The sequence below is a fragment of the Aotus nancymaae genome, unplaced genomic scaffold, assembly GCF_030222135.1.
Source record: "Aotus nancymaae isolate 86718 unplaced genomic scaffold, 86718_ANA_hifiasm-v0.15.2.pri h1tg000028l, whole genome shotgun sequence".
NCBI classification, from domain to species: domain Eukaryota; kingdom Metazoa; phylum Chordata; class Mammalia; order Primates; family Aotidae; genus Aotus; species Aotus nancymaae.
In genome coordinates this window covers 11064661-11076693 of record NW_026988441.1, presented here as the reverse complement: position 1 = coordinate 11076693, position 12033 = coordinate 11064661, and the positions used below count along the sequence as shown (strand labels likewise).

General features: G+C 47.7%; 2 pseudogenes; both read right to left on the bottom strand.

Annotated features, from left to right (window-relative positions):
* Positions 1-3124: 3124 nt before the first annotated feature.
* LOC105707152 (phosducin-like protein 3) lies at positions 3125-4666 on the bottom strand (annotated as a pseudogene).
* A 380-nt stretch (positions 4667-5046) lies between these two features.
* LOC135276741 (large ribosomal subunit protein eL37-like) lies at positions 5047-12030 on the bottom strand (annotated as a pseudogene).
* Positions 12031-12033: the final 3 nt, after the last annotated feature.

The window sequence follows — 12033 nt, the reverse complement described above, 5'->3', positions numbered from 1 at the left end:
AGGAAGCAGAGGTTGCGGTGAGCCGAGATCGCGCCATTGCACTCCAGTCTGGGCAACAAGAAGGAAACTTCATCTCAAAAAAAAAAAAAAAAAGCACTTAGTGCAGTGCCTAGCACCTTTAAGACCATGTGGATTCTAAAGACAATGTGTGCCCGAGTAAACAGTAATCATCATAATAGCTGCCACTTACTGAGTGGCCATTAGTTGACAGGTGCTAAACACTGGCATCAACTAAGACAAACTAGATGATGTTACAGTAACAAAACAAGTCCATGGTCATCTCAGTGGTTTAAAACAACAAACACTGGCCGGGTACAGTGGCTCACGCCTGTAATCCTAGCACTTTGGGAGGCTGAGGTGGGTGGATCACCTGAGGTCAGGAGTTCAAGACCAGCCTGGCCATCATGGTGAAACCCCATCTTTAAAAAAAAATAATAATAACACTGTAATAATGCTGTGTAACAAATCATCCTAAAACTAAGACTTTTTTTTTTTGAGAGGGAGTCTCACTCTGTCACCCAGGCTGGAGTGCAGTGGCACAATCTCAGCTCACTGCAATCTCCGCCTCCTGGGTTCAAGTGATTCTCCTACCTCAGCCTCCCAAGTAGCTGGGATTACAGGTGTATACCACCATGCCAGGCTAATTTTTTGTCTTTTTAATAGAGATGGGTTTTCACTTTGTTAGCCAGGATGGTCTTGATCTCCTGACCTCGTGATCTGCCTGCCTCAGCCTCCCAAAGTGCTGGGATTACAGGCATGAGCCACCGTGCCTGGCCCCTTTTTTTTGTTTGTTTGTTTGAGACAGAGTCTTACTCTGTCTCCCAACCTAGAATGCAGTGGCACCATCACAGTTCACTGCAGCCTCAACCTCATGGACTCAATCAATCCTCCCTGCTCAGCCTTCCTAGTAGCTGGGACTACAGGTGGGACTACAGGCGTGTGCCACCATGCCTGGCTATTTTTTTTTCTTCACATGTCTTCATTCTAGGTATGAGAATCAATATCATTTGGATGTTGGGTCTAAGGACACAAGTCACAATCTCAATGTAGATGAATCCATGCATAACAGCCTCAATCTCCTGCAGACCGTGTCTCCTCAGTAAAATCACAGCCTCACAGGTGTGCTGAATCTTGACCTGAGACTCGCCAATCCACCCAAAATATGCAAGGTCCAGCAAAAGGTGAGAGTTACATCATCTAGGTGCTGGGTCCAGTGATACATCACAATCCTTTTTTGGCGGGGCGCAGGCTGAAGATGAGTCACATCACCTTTGGGCTGGGACCAGGCAGGAAACTGACATCACTCAGGTGCTGGACATAGGCGTATGTCACAATCACACCTGCAGGAAAGTTCAGGAATGAGATTAGAAATTCCATACATGTCCAAGTTTCAGGTATGAGCGTCAACCTCTCCTGTATGTTGGGTCTAAGTACGTGAGTCACAATCTCATGCTTGACAGAATTTTTGCAAGACAGCCACAATTTTGGGCCGGGCATGGTGGCTCATGCTGTAATCCCAGCACTTTGGGAGGCCGAGGCGGGTGGATCATGAGGTCAGGAGTTCAAGACCAGCCTGGCCAACTATAGTGAAATCCCATCTCTACTAAAAAATACAAAAAAATTAGCCGGGCATGGTGCCTGTAGTACCAGCTACTGGGGAGGCTGAGGCAGGAGAATCACTTGACCCCAGGATGTGGAGGTTGCAGTGAACTGAGATCGAGCCACTGCACTCCAGCTTGGGCAACAGAGTGAGACTTTGTATCAAAAAAAAAAAAAAAAAGAGCGCCACGATTTGGTCTGCAGTAGGTGCCTTTCAGTGCAGTCACAGCCTCACATGTCTGCTGAATCTTGGTCTGAGAGTAACCAACCCACCATTTCCCAGCTTCCAGGATGTCCTGGCATCTTAGCTGTGTGTCTCCCAGGACCTGAAGGTCACAAGGCAATGGAGGCTGTGACAAAGTCATCGGGGACTCCCACGGAAAAGGACGTAGAACAACAGAGACCAATCAGCTATTTTTGTATTAATTTCTTTTTTAGAGACAGGGTTTCCCCATGTTGCCCAGGCTGGTCTCAAACTCCTGGGCTCAAGCAATCCACCCACCTCAGCCTGAAAACTGAGATTTATACCAACAAGCATTCTTCTAAGGGTTTGTGGGATGGCTGCTTTGGCTCTCGTTTGGGAGGATTCGGATCTCTCTTCCGTGGGATTCCACAATTTTCTGGGATCAGCAGCTCCCTGGCAAATGCTCTCATGGCAGGCACATCACGGGAGCACAAAAGCCAAGTGCATTTAAGGCTCTTGTTAAGGTTAGGCCTGCTAAAATTCCATTAAGTAAATCATATGGTCAAACCCATCAATGGAGCAGGGAAATATACTCCCCCTCCAGTGGCAGGGAGAAGAGTGGATATTTGCTGAATGACTGCCCATTCACAAAAGGTTAAATTTTCCTTCACCCTAGCACTATCTAGAGGGTGTTCAGCTCATCACAATCATAAAGTAGCCACTGGCAGAGTACGATGGCTCACGCCTGTCATCCCAGGACTTTGGGAGGCCGAGGCAGAAGGATCATCTCAGCCCAGGAGTTTAAGAACAGTCTGGGCAACATGGAGAAACCCTGTCTCTATAAAAATACAAACAAATTAGCCTGGTGTGGTGATGCAGGCCTGTAGTTCCAGCTGTTTGGGAGGCGGAGGCAGGAGGATCACTTGAGTCCAGGAGGCAGAGGTTACAGTGAGCTGAGATCTTGCCAGTGCACTCCAGCCTGGGTGACAGAATAAGACCCTGTTTTATGACAGAGTGAGACCCTGTTGAAAGAAGAAAGAAAGAAAGAGAGAGAGAGAAAGAAAGAAAGAAAAAGGAAGGAAGGAAGGAAGGAAAAGAAAGGAAAGAAAGAAAAAAGAAAGAGAAAGAATCCACCAACTTGAACTTGGCCAATTTCTGTGCCACAGGAAGTCTACCCTGGATAATCATATGCTGTGACCCAGAAGTGACTTTTAATACAAGTCACTGGATGGAGCTAGTCATGTGGCCCACCCAACCACATGGGGACCAGGAAGTGAGATCCTGCACCAAGGTCAGAAGACAGAGAGCTGGACGTTTCATTAATAGCACAAATGACCTCCATGACCCCTTAGAAGCTGTTTTGCATTTTATTTTCACAACTCTATGTAATAGGCACTATTATATGCATCCCTGTTTTCAGGAGACATTGGAGGCTCCGAGGGCTGTCTCACTGGAGGTCACACAGCTAAAAAGTAGCAGAGTTTAAGATTTTTTTTTTAACCATACCAAGAGCTAGTTTTAATTTTTTTTAGAGGAAATACTATAATTTAAAAAGTTGTAAAATGTTTAACAGAATTTCCAGCAATGATTATTTCCAAAATGTAAAGATTTAAAACATAATTTATACAAAACTAAAAATCAGAAGGATTCATTCTTGCTTTTTCCTTTTTAAAAAAATTCAGACAATTTGTCACAGAAAGTTCGGTATGTGATAGCAGCTGCAGCCTCAGTCCCCGTTGGAATCGCTGTCCCTCCACATGGGGACAGAGCGCCGCACTGAAGACAGCAACACATCTTCAATCTGCTTCTTAGGGTTTTCCTCCAAGTCCGTCTTAATTGCTCCAGATTCAGACAGTTTCCACTCCAACTCATCTCGTCAGGTTCATGCCACCAAACACCAGAGGACCGATAAACTGAGCCTTGATATCACCTTCCAGGTAAACAAATATCGTGGGCAGATTCCTATCAGGATAATTGGGTATGCAGGTTGTTGAAATGGCTTTGATAAACTTGACATCAGGAAACTTGCTGGCAAGTCCACTGAGGTGCTGATTTATCAGGGCACAGAGGGTAATTCCTTGTTTGTAAAGGTGCAACATGACCCACAAGCCCTCACCGGCTTTGGTTACTTCTTGAACATAATCCTTCCCTGAGATCTCCAGAACTTCTCCAAATTTATTATTCAGTTTAGTTGCTTTCCACTCAGCCAGTCTCCGCCATCTGTACATTTCAACAGCACGTTCATCCTCCTCATTAAACTTGTCTTCATGATCCTTCAGCTCTTCCAAAGTCATGTCTTCATATGTTGTCACCACTGACTGCTGGACGATGTGCTGCTCCTCTTCTAATCCTTTCAGACTTTCCTTGGGGGGCAAGATGCCCTTTTTGTGTAAGATGTCATTCCACTCAGCGTCTGTGTTGGGGTCCTGCATCTTGTTTCCAGTCGCTCGAGCCAGTTGTGCCACCGAGTTTAAGATTTTAATCATTAGGTTATGTTGCTGGGGAGAGAGAGACCACATCACATACCGAGAGAATAAATTAGTTGCTTTTGCTACATAAAAAACCACTACAAAATTTAGTGGTTTAGAACAATCACCTGTTTAGTTCATGTTTCTCTGGGTTGCAATTTCATCTGGGATCAGCTGGGCAATTCTTTTAGTCTCAGCTGCCTATTTCGGGGATCAAGGATGACTGGGCCATGTGTCTCTTTAGCTCAGGTCGGTCCTTCCTTCCTTCCTTCCTTCCCTCCCTCCCTTCCTCCTTCCCTTCGTCCCTTCCTTCTGTCCCCCCTCTTCCATCCTCTTTTTTTTTGAGACAGAGTTTCGCTCTTGTTACCCAGGCTGAAGTGCAATGGCGCAATCTTGGCTCACCGCAACCTCCGCCTCCTGTGTTCAGGCAATTCTCCTGCCTCAGCCTCCTGAGTAGCTGGGATTACAGGCACGCACCACCATGCCCAGCTAATTTTTTGTATTTTTAGTAGAGACGGGGTTTCACCTTGTTGACCAGGATGGTCTCAATCTCTTGACCTCGTGATCTACCCGCCTCAGCCTCCCAAAGTGCTGGGATTACAGGCGTGAACCACTGCGCCCGGCCCTCTTTCTTTTTTTTAGAATAAAGACAGGGTTTCTCCATGTTGGTCAGGCTGGTCTCGAACTCCCAACCTCAGGTGATCCACCCACCTTGGCCTCCCAAAGTGCCGGGATTACAGATATAAGCCACCGGGACTGGCTTTTTTTTTTTTTTTTTAAGACGGGGTTTCACCATGTTGGTCAGGCTGGTCTTGAAGTCCTGACCTCAGGTGATCTGCCCACCTTCGCCTCCAAAGTGCTTGGATTACAGGCATGAGCCACCATGCCCGGCCAGGACATTGTCTTACTCTGTCTCCCAGGCTGGAGTGTGAGTGCAGTGGAGCCATCAGAGTTCACTTTAGCCTTGACTTCCTGGACTCAATCCTCTTGCCTCAGCCTCCCCCATGTAGCTGGGACCACGGGTGCACACCACCAATCTGGCTAATTTTGTTGTTGATTTTTTTTTTTTAAACCAGAACATTTATTGTGTGACTAATCGCTGAAATTCTTAAGATGAACTGGATGCTGCAACAGCTGCCCTCTTGGGTTTAGGTGTTGTTCCTTCACGGAATCCATGCCTGAATCTGCGGTATACAATTTTTAGCTGCCTCATTCAACCAGTCCCGGTGGCATTTCGTCTTTTAGCCTTGGCACTCCAGTTATACTTTCTCTTGCGCTTGGCGGGGTAGCCACATTTGCCGCAGGTCGACTTCTGAAGGTGGTAGGCCTTAGAGCCACAGTGGCGGCACAACTTGTGCGTCTTATTGCGACGCTTCCCAAACGATGACGTTCCCTTCGTCATCCTGCTTCTGCGACCGGGACCAGAAAAGCTGTTGTTGATATTTTGTAGAGATGGGGTCTTGCCATGCTGCCCAGGCTGGTCTCGATCTCCTGGGCTCATGTAATCCTTCTACCTTTGCCTCCCTAAGTGCTGGGATTATGGGCATAAGCCACTGTGCTGGGCCAGCCTGGGGTTTGGATGTGGCAGTGGTGGGAGGGGCCCCAAGGGCAGCAAGAGAGGAAGTCCAGTGTGCAAAGCACTTTTCAAGCCGCTGCTTGCATCACGTTTGCTGTTGTTCTAGTGGTCAAAGCAAATCACAGTCAAGTCTAGAGTTAGAAGGAGAGCAACAATTCAAGTGCATGGCTACAGAAAGGCTGGACCAACTGGGGACATTAATGGGTCCAGCTGGCTCCAGAGCTAAGGTGCTTTACCATCACAAGCTCCCAATGTTTAAACAGGAAGTCTGCCTGCGCTCCTTCCAGGGTGGCAAAACTCAGATACTGATGAAGTCTCTTGATCACAGCCCAGTCTTTCCCGGCAGATTCCCCACCATCCCTCCAATCCCCAGACCCAGAGTCTAGGTTTCCAGCCCAGTCAAAATCTCAAGGATCTTTTTTTTCCCTCAAACTCCAGAAGAACAGACACACAATAGGATTTCCATTCATTTTTATTCATTCCTCCAAAGGGCACCACAGGCCAACCGTATCTTTGATGTGCCCTTCATGGTTCCCCACTGCAGTGGACACAAACCCCTCCACCATTATCCAGGAATGTATGGAACTCTGCTGTGGTGATGAGGCTGTCTCGCCCACTCACCCAGGTTTTCCGTGCCTGTTCTGCTTCTGAGGGCAATTCCAAAATTCATCAATTTCCTTGAATTTCTGCCTTTGACCAGCCTGTGGTGCCATACAGACACACTTTGACGGCAGCCAGTGATCTGTCTACACGAGAGTCTTAGTCTTTTCTGCTTGGATGCTCCCAGAGACAGATGCCTATCAACAACCTTATGTCTTCACAAAGACTAAAATTCAATCCCATTGAAAGTCATGATTTAAAAGGCGAACACCCTCACAAAGAGCCCTAACACTCAAGGGTGTCAATATATACAACTATATAAACGCAATCAATATACAACTAACTGTATCAACACAACCAGCACTCCTCTATGGGCACAGACACACACACACACACACACACACACACACAAAATTGTCTTGCTTTCTCAGATATGATCTCTGGCATGACTCCTGCTGGCATGAGGGCAGAGGAAATTTAGAGCAGCAAAGCATATAGCAGTGATGTCAGACAGGACCAAATCAGAGACGGTGTCAAAGTGGCAGAAAAAGGAAGGGCACATTCTGAGCAAAGGCATGGGATGAGACAAAAGGCGCCCAGACTAGAGTCATCTTGGTGATGCCCAGGGCTGGGTGGCACTCAAGTTTGAGCTCCCAGTGTGTCAGGCTTCTCAGGAAAGGGTGCACTATGTTATGAGTGTGTGCACATGTGGTCTGCATGTATGTACATACATACGCTTGATTCTCACCATAACCACACGAGGTAGAGGCCCTTTGTGGAGTGACATGCTCAAGTCAGTTGAAGGACTACCTGCCCCGAGAACTAGGCTGATAGCATTTCCAGCTGATGGAAGTTGTATCTGCACTGTCCAATACTGTAGCCACTGATCACACATGGCTACTAGTATTTGAAATGTTGTTCTATTGCCAATGAGACACAGAATCTTAAGTTTTATTTACTTTTAATTGAACAGCTGAGGCCAGGTACGGTGGACCATGCCTGTAATCCTAACACTTTGGAAGGCTGAGGTGGGAGGATCACTTGAGGCCAAGGGTTCAAAACCAACTTGGTGGCAGCGTGATGGCTCATACGTGTAACCCTAGCACTTTGGGAGGCCGAGGTGGGTGGATCACCTGAGGTCAGGAGTTCGAGACCAGCCTGGCCAACATGGTGAAACCCTGTCTCTACTAAAAATAAACAAAAATTAGCCGGGCGTGGTGGCACACACCTGTAGTCCCAGCAACTCAGGAGGTTGATGCAAGAGAATGACTTGAACCTGGGAGGTGGAGATTGCAGTGAGCCAAGGTCATGCCACTGCACTCCAGCCTGGGTGACAAAGTGAGACTCTGCCTGAAAAAACAAAACCAAAACCAAAACCATCTTGGTCAACTTAATGAGACCCCATCTCTACTTTAAAAAAATTGACACCCACTTCAGTTTTTGGAAAACTATTATATAATCGGAACTGGGATATGTAAATCTACTTCTCCAAATATGAATTTTAAGAATTCGAAACACAGGTCAAGCATTTCAGATGAAAATGTATCATGGTAATTGAGATGTAGTGTAAGTCTAAAATATACACCAGGTTTTGAAGACAGCATAAAACAATGTAAAATAACTCATTTAAAAAATATCGATGACATGCTAAAATGCTATTTTGGATATATTGGGTTAAGTAAAACATATTAAAATAAATTTAACCTGTTTCCTTTTTTTTTTTTTTTTTTTGAGACGGAGTTTCGCTCTTGTTACCCAGGCTGGAGTGCAATGGCATGATCTTGGCTCACCGCAACCTCTGCCTCCTGGGTTCAGGCAATTCTCCTACCTCAGCCTCCTGAGTAGCTGGGATTACAGGCACGCGCCACCATGCCCAGCTAATTTTTTGTATTTTTAGCAGAGACGGGGTTTCACCATGTTGACCAGGATGGTCTTGATCTCTTGACCTCGTGATCCACCCGCCTCGGCCTCCCAAAGTGCTGGGATTACAGGCGTGAGCCACCACGCCCGGCCTAACCTGTTTCCTTTTAATTTTCTAATGTGGCTATTAGAAAACTTGCCTGTAATTTTAGCACTTTGGGAGGCTGAGGTGGGTGGACAACTTGAGATCAGGAGTTTGGGACCAGCTTGGCTAACATGGTGAAACCCCATCTCTACTAAAAATACACAAATTAGCCAGGTGTGATGGTGCATGCCTGTAGTCCCAGCTACTCAGGAAGCTTAGGCAGGATCGCTTGAACCCAGGAGATCGCAGTGAGCTGAGATCATGCCACGGCACTCCAGCCTGGGTGACAGAGCAAGACTGTCACACACAAAAAAACCTTAAAATGACATATGAGGCTTGAATTTTGTTTCTGCTGGACAGTGCTGCCCTGCAGCCCTCCCATTCCATCACATGGGTGACATGCCTGATTGCCAGGGCTTAGACCCTGATATGAGGGCTATAAAGGAGTGTACTAGATATTACAGATATGGATGAATATTCTTCCCCTAAAGCCGAAAGAGCTTTCATGAAAATGCCTGGGGCCATTCAGTATAGAACCAAGCGCTCTTCCCCATGGTGGATAGCTCAACTTTGATGGGCAGTGTCAGTGGTGGGAGTCCAAGCTGGAGACGGTGGTACCATCCCTCAGGTATCTGCCCTAGGATCAGTTACCCTTGTCTTCAGCTTTTAAGGGAGACAGGATCTCAAAACTATTTAAGGTTCTTCTCTAGCTCTTTCATTTCACAGATGGGAAAAGAAGGCACTGTCCGAGTCACACACAGTGACAGCGGCAAAGCCATGCTTGCTTCCTAGGTCCCCTGACCTTGGACAAGCGCGTTCTCTCCTATTAAATGCTTGTTTCTCCCCATCTTGCTCATTTTCCTATCTTGTGGCAAGAGATCAACAATCTAAATTCCAATCCTAGTTCTGCCACTGATCAATGAGATAAACATTTAGGCTGGGTGTGTGGTGGCTCATACCTGTAATCCCATCAAGGTGCAAGGATCGCTTGAGGCCAGGAGTTCAACACTAGCGTGGGCTACAAACAAAAACCTGTCTCTACAAAACGTTTGGTGGAGTGTACCTATAGTCCCAGCTACTCCGTAGGCAGAGGTGTGAGGATCATTTGAGCCCAGGAGTTGGAGGTAGCAGTGAATCTCGGTCATGCCACTGTATTCCAGCCTGGACAACAGAGCAAGACCCTGTCTCTAACATAATAATAATAATAAATAGTTACCAAGCACCTATTGTGTCAGGCAGCTATTCTAGATGCTGGGGGAACAACAGAGAACAGGACAGGCAATGGGTCAAACGCCAATAAACAGGTAAATAAATAAGATCATTTTTCACAGTAATAATTGCTACAAGGAAATTCAACTGGCCGGAATGAATAATGGGGGATGTGAGCTACTTCAGATAGGGTGTTCAGGGAGGGGAAGTTCTCTTTGAGGGAATATTTGAGCTGAGATCTGACTGAGCCAGTCACAGGAAGGTAGGTTTGAGAGTAGAACAGGAAGTTGTGAAAGAGAACAGCAGGGGCAAGGGTTCCCAGGCAGGACTCAAGGTGGCCACTCAGGCATCACAAAGAAAATCAGGTGGGCATGATGGCACATGCCTGTAATCCCAGCACTTTGGGAGTCCAAGGCAGGTGGATCACCTGAGGTCAAGAGTTCAAGACCAGCCTGGCCAACATGGTGAAACCCCATCTCTACTAAAAAAACAAAAATTGTCCGGGCGCGGTGGCCCACGCCTATAATCCCAGCACTTTGGGAGGCCGAGACGGGTGGATCATGTCAAGAGATCGAGACCATCCGGGTCAACAAGGTGAAACCCCGTCTCTACTAAAAAATGCAAAAATTAGCTGGGCATGGTGGCGCACGCCTGTAGTCCCAGCTACTCGGGAGGCTGAGGCAGGAGAATTGCTTGAACCCAGGAGACGGAGGTTGCGGTGAGCCGAGATCGCGCCATTGCATTCCAGCCTGGGTAACAAAAGCGAAACTCCGTCTCAAACAACAACAACAACAACAACAAAATTACCCAGGTGTGGGGGCCATGCCTGTCATCTCAGCTACTCAGGAGACTGAGCTTGAAGTGAGCGGAGATGATGTCCCTGCACTTCAGCCTGGGCAACAGAGCAAAACTCCATCTCAAAAAAAAAAAAAAAGGACAGCCTATCAGGCTGGATGGGAGTGAGAAGGGTCAGGTAATGAGAACAGGCAAGGGCCAGACCTGCAGGGCCTCACTGTGTGCTGTTGGGCCTCAAGCCTGCCCTCTCTGGACTTCGTTTGGATTTTCAGATCCTCCTTTTCTGTTTCTGACTCTGAAGAATTCTGTAACCTGCAGCTTTCCCCCTACATGTAGCTAGCAGCCTAGAACATTCCAGGCACTGTGGTTTCTGCCTTTGCTTCACTCACTCCTGGCATATTCCCATGGTCTCGAATGCCTGCCCACCCATTTGGTGGGCCCCTGGCTCAATGCAGCACCCTCTATGTACACCATAAAGCAGAGCCTCCTGGAGATACCCGAGGTAGCCACACAGAAGTGTCTGGACCAGTGCAGCAGTACAGCTGCTTTTCCAAAAAAGAAGGTGCACAAAACACCAAGGCCAGAAAGGGTTATGGCTAAATGACAGGAGAAACTGAGGCCGAAAACAGATAGAAACCCCTAAAGAAAAGAGACAGAGGAACAGACTCCCCAGAGATCACCTGAATCGCTCAGCACCTAGAAAGTGAAGGCAGTTATATCCCTTCCCAGTCATACTCACAGAGGCAGTTGCCGGGATCCCAACACAAGGTTTGCAGGCGCTCTATCTCTGAGGTATGCTTTCCTGCCCTTCTACACCCAGAAGGCCTCATTCCTGGTCCCCAGCTACTCTCAGAGCCCACCATGCCCAGACCTCTTACCCACCTCACCTCATTTTTGTGGGCCCACCATCTACAAACACTTTTGGAGGGCAGTTAGTGGAAGCCCATCGACTCCCCAGGAGTGATCAAGAGGTCTCCAGCTTTCTCCCAGAAGCCCTCAATCCCTCCTCCAGATGCAGACCTCCCCCGACCCAAGAATTAGGAACCAAGGTCCCCAGCCATCTTGGAACCCAGGAGGCCGAGACCTCAGAGGCCTCCTCAACCCCATAAAGATTCAAAACCCACTGCTCCTTGGGGACCTGCGTGCAGGCTTTTTCTCCAAGAGAAATGTAGACCCTATTTCCCTGAGGCTCTGAAGCCCATGAGTTCCAGCTCCCTGGGGCGCTCAGGTCTCCCACCCCTATACTGGAGTTCAGGTCCCAGGCATGGACACCTCTCCACCAATTACGAAACAGGACTTCTACCCTCCTCCACCGGAGGACTAAACACCCAATAACTCCAGTTTCTACTCCCTAGGAGACAAAGGCATAGTCCCTTCCAGAGTTCCGGCCACCAACTCCCTTCAGGACTGAAGGGTCTGGATGTCATGCTTCATGGTTCCCAAAGAAATCAGGATTCCTGTCCCCCAGACTCTCTGAATCCAGGTGACGAGAAGTCACATATCCCAGCTAGAAGTCAGAGTCCACATCCCCCTCAAGCACCCAGAATTAAGCCCAAATATCCCCTGCCAGAATCTGGATTCCCAAGCCCCCTCCCCT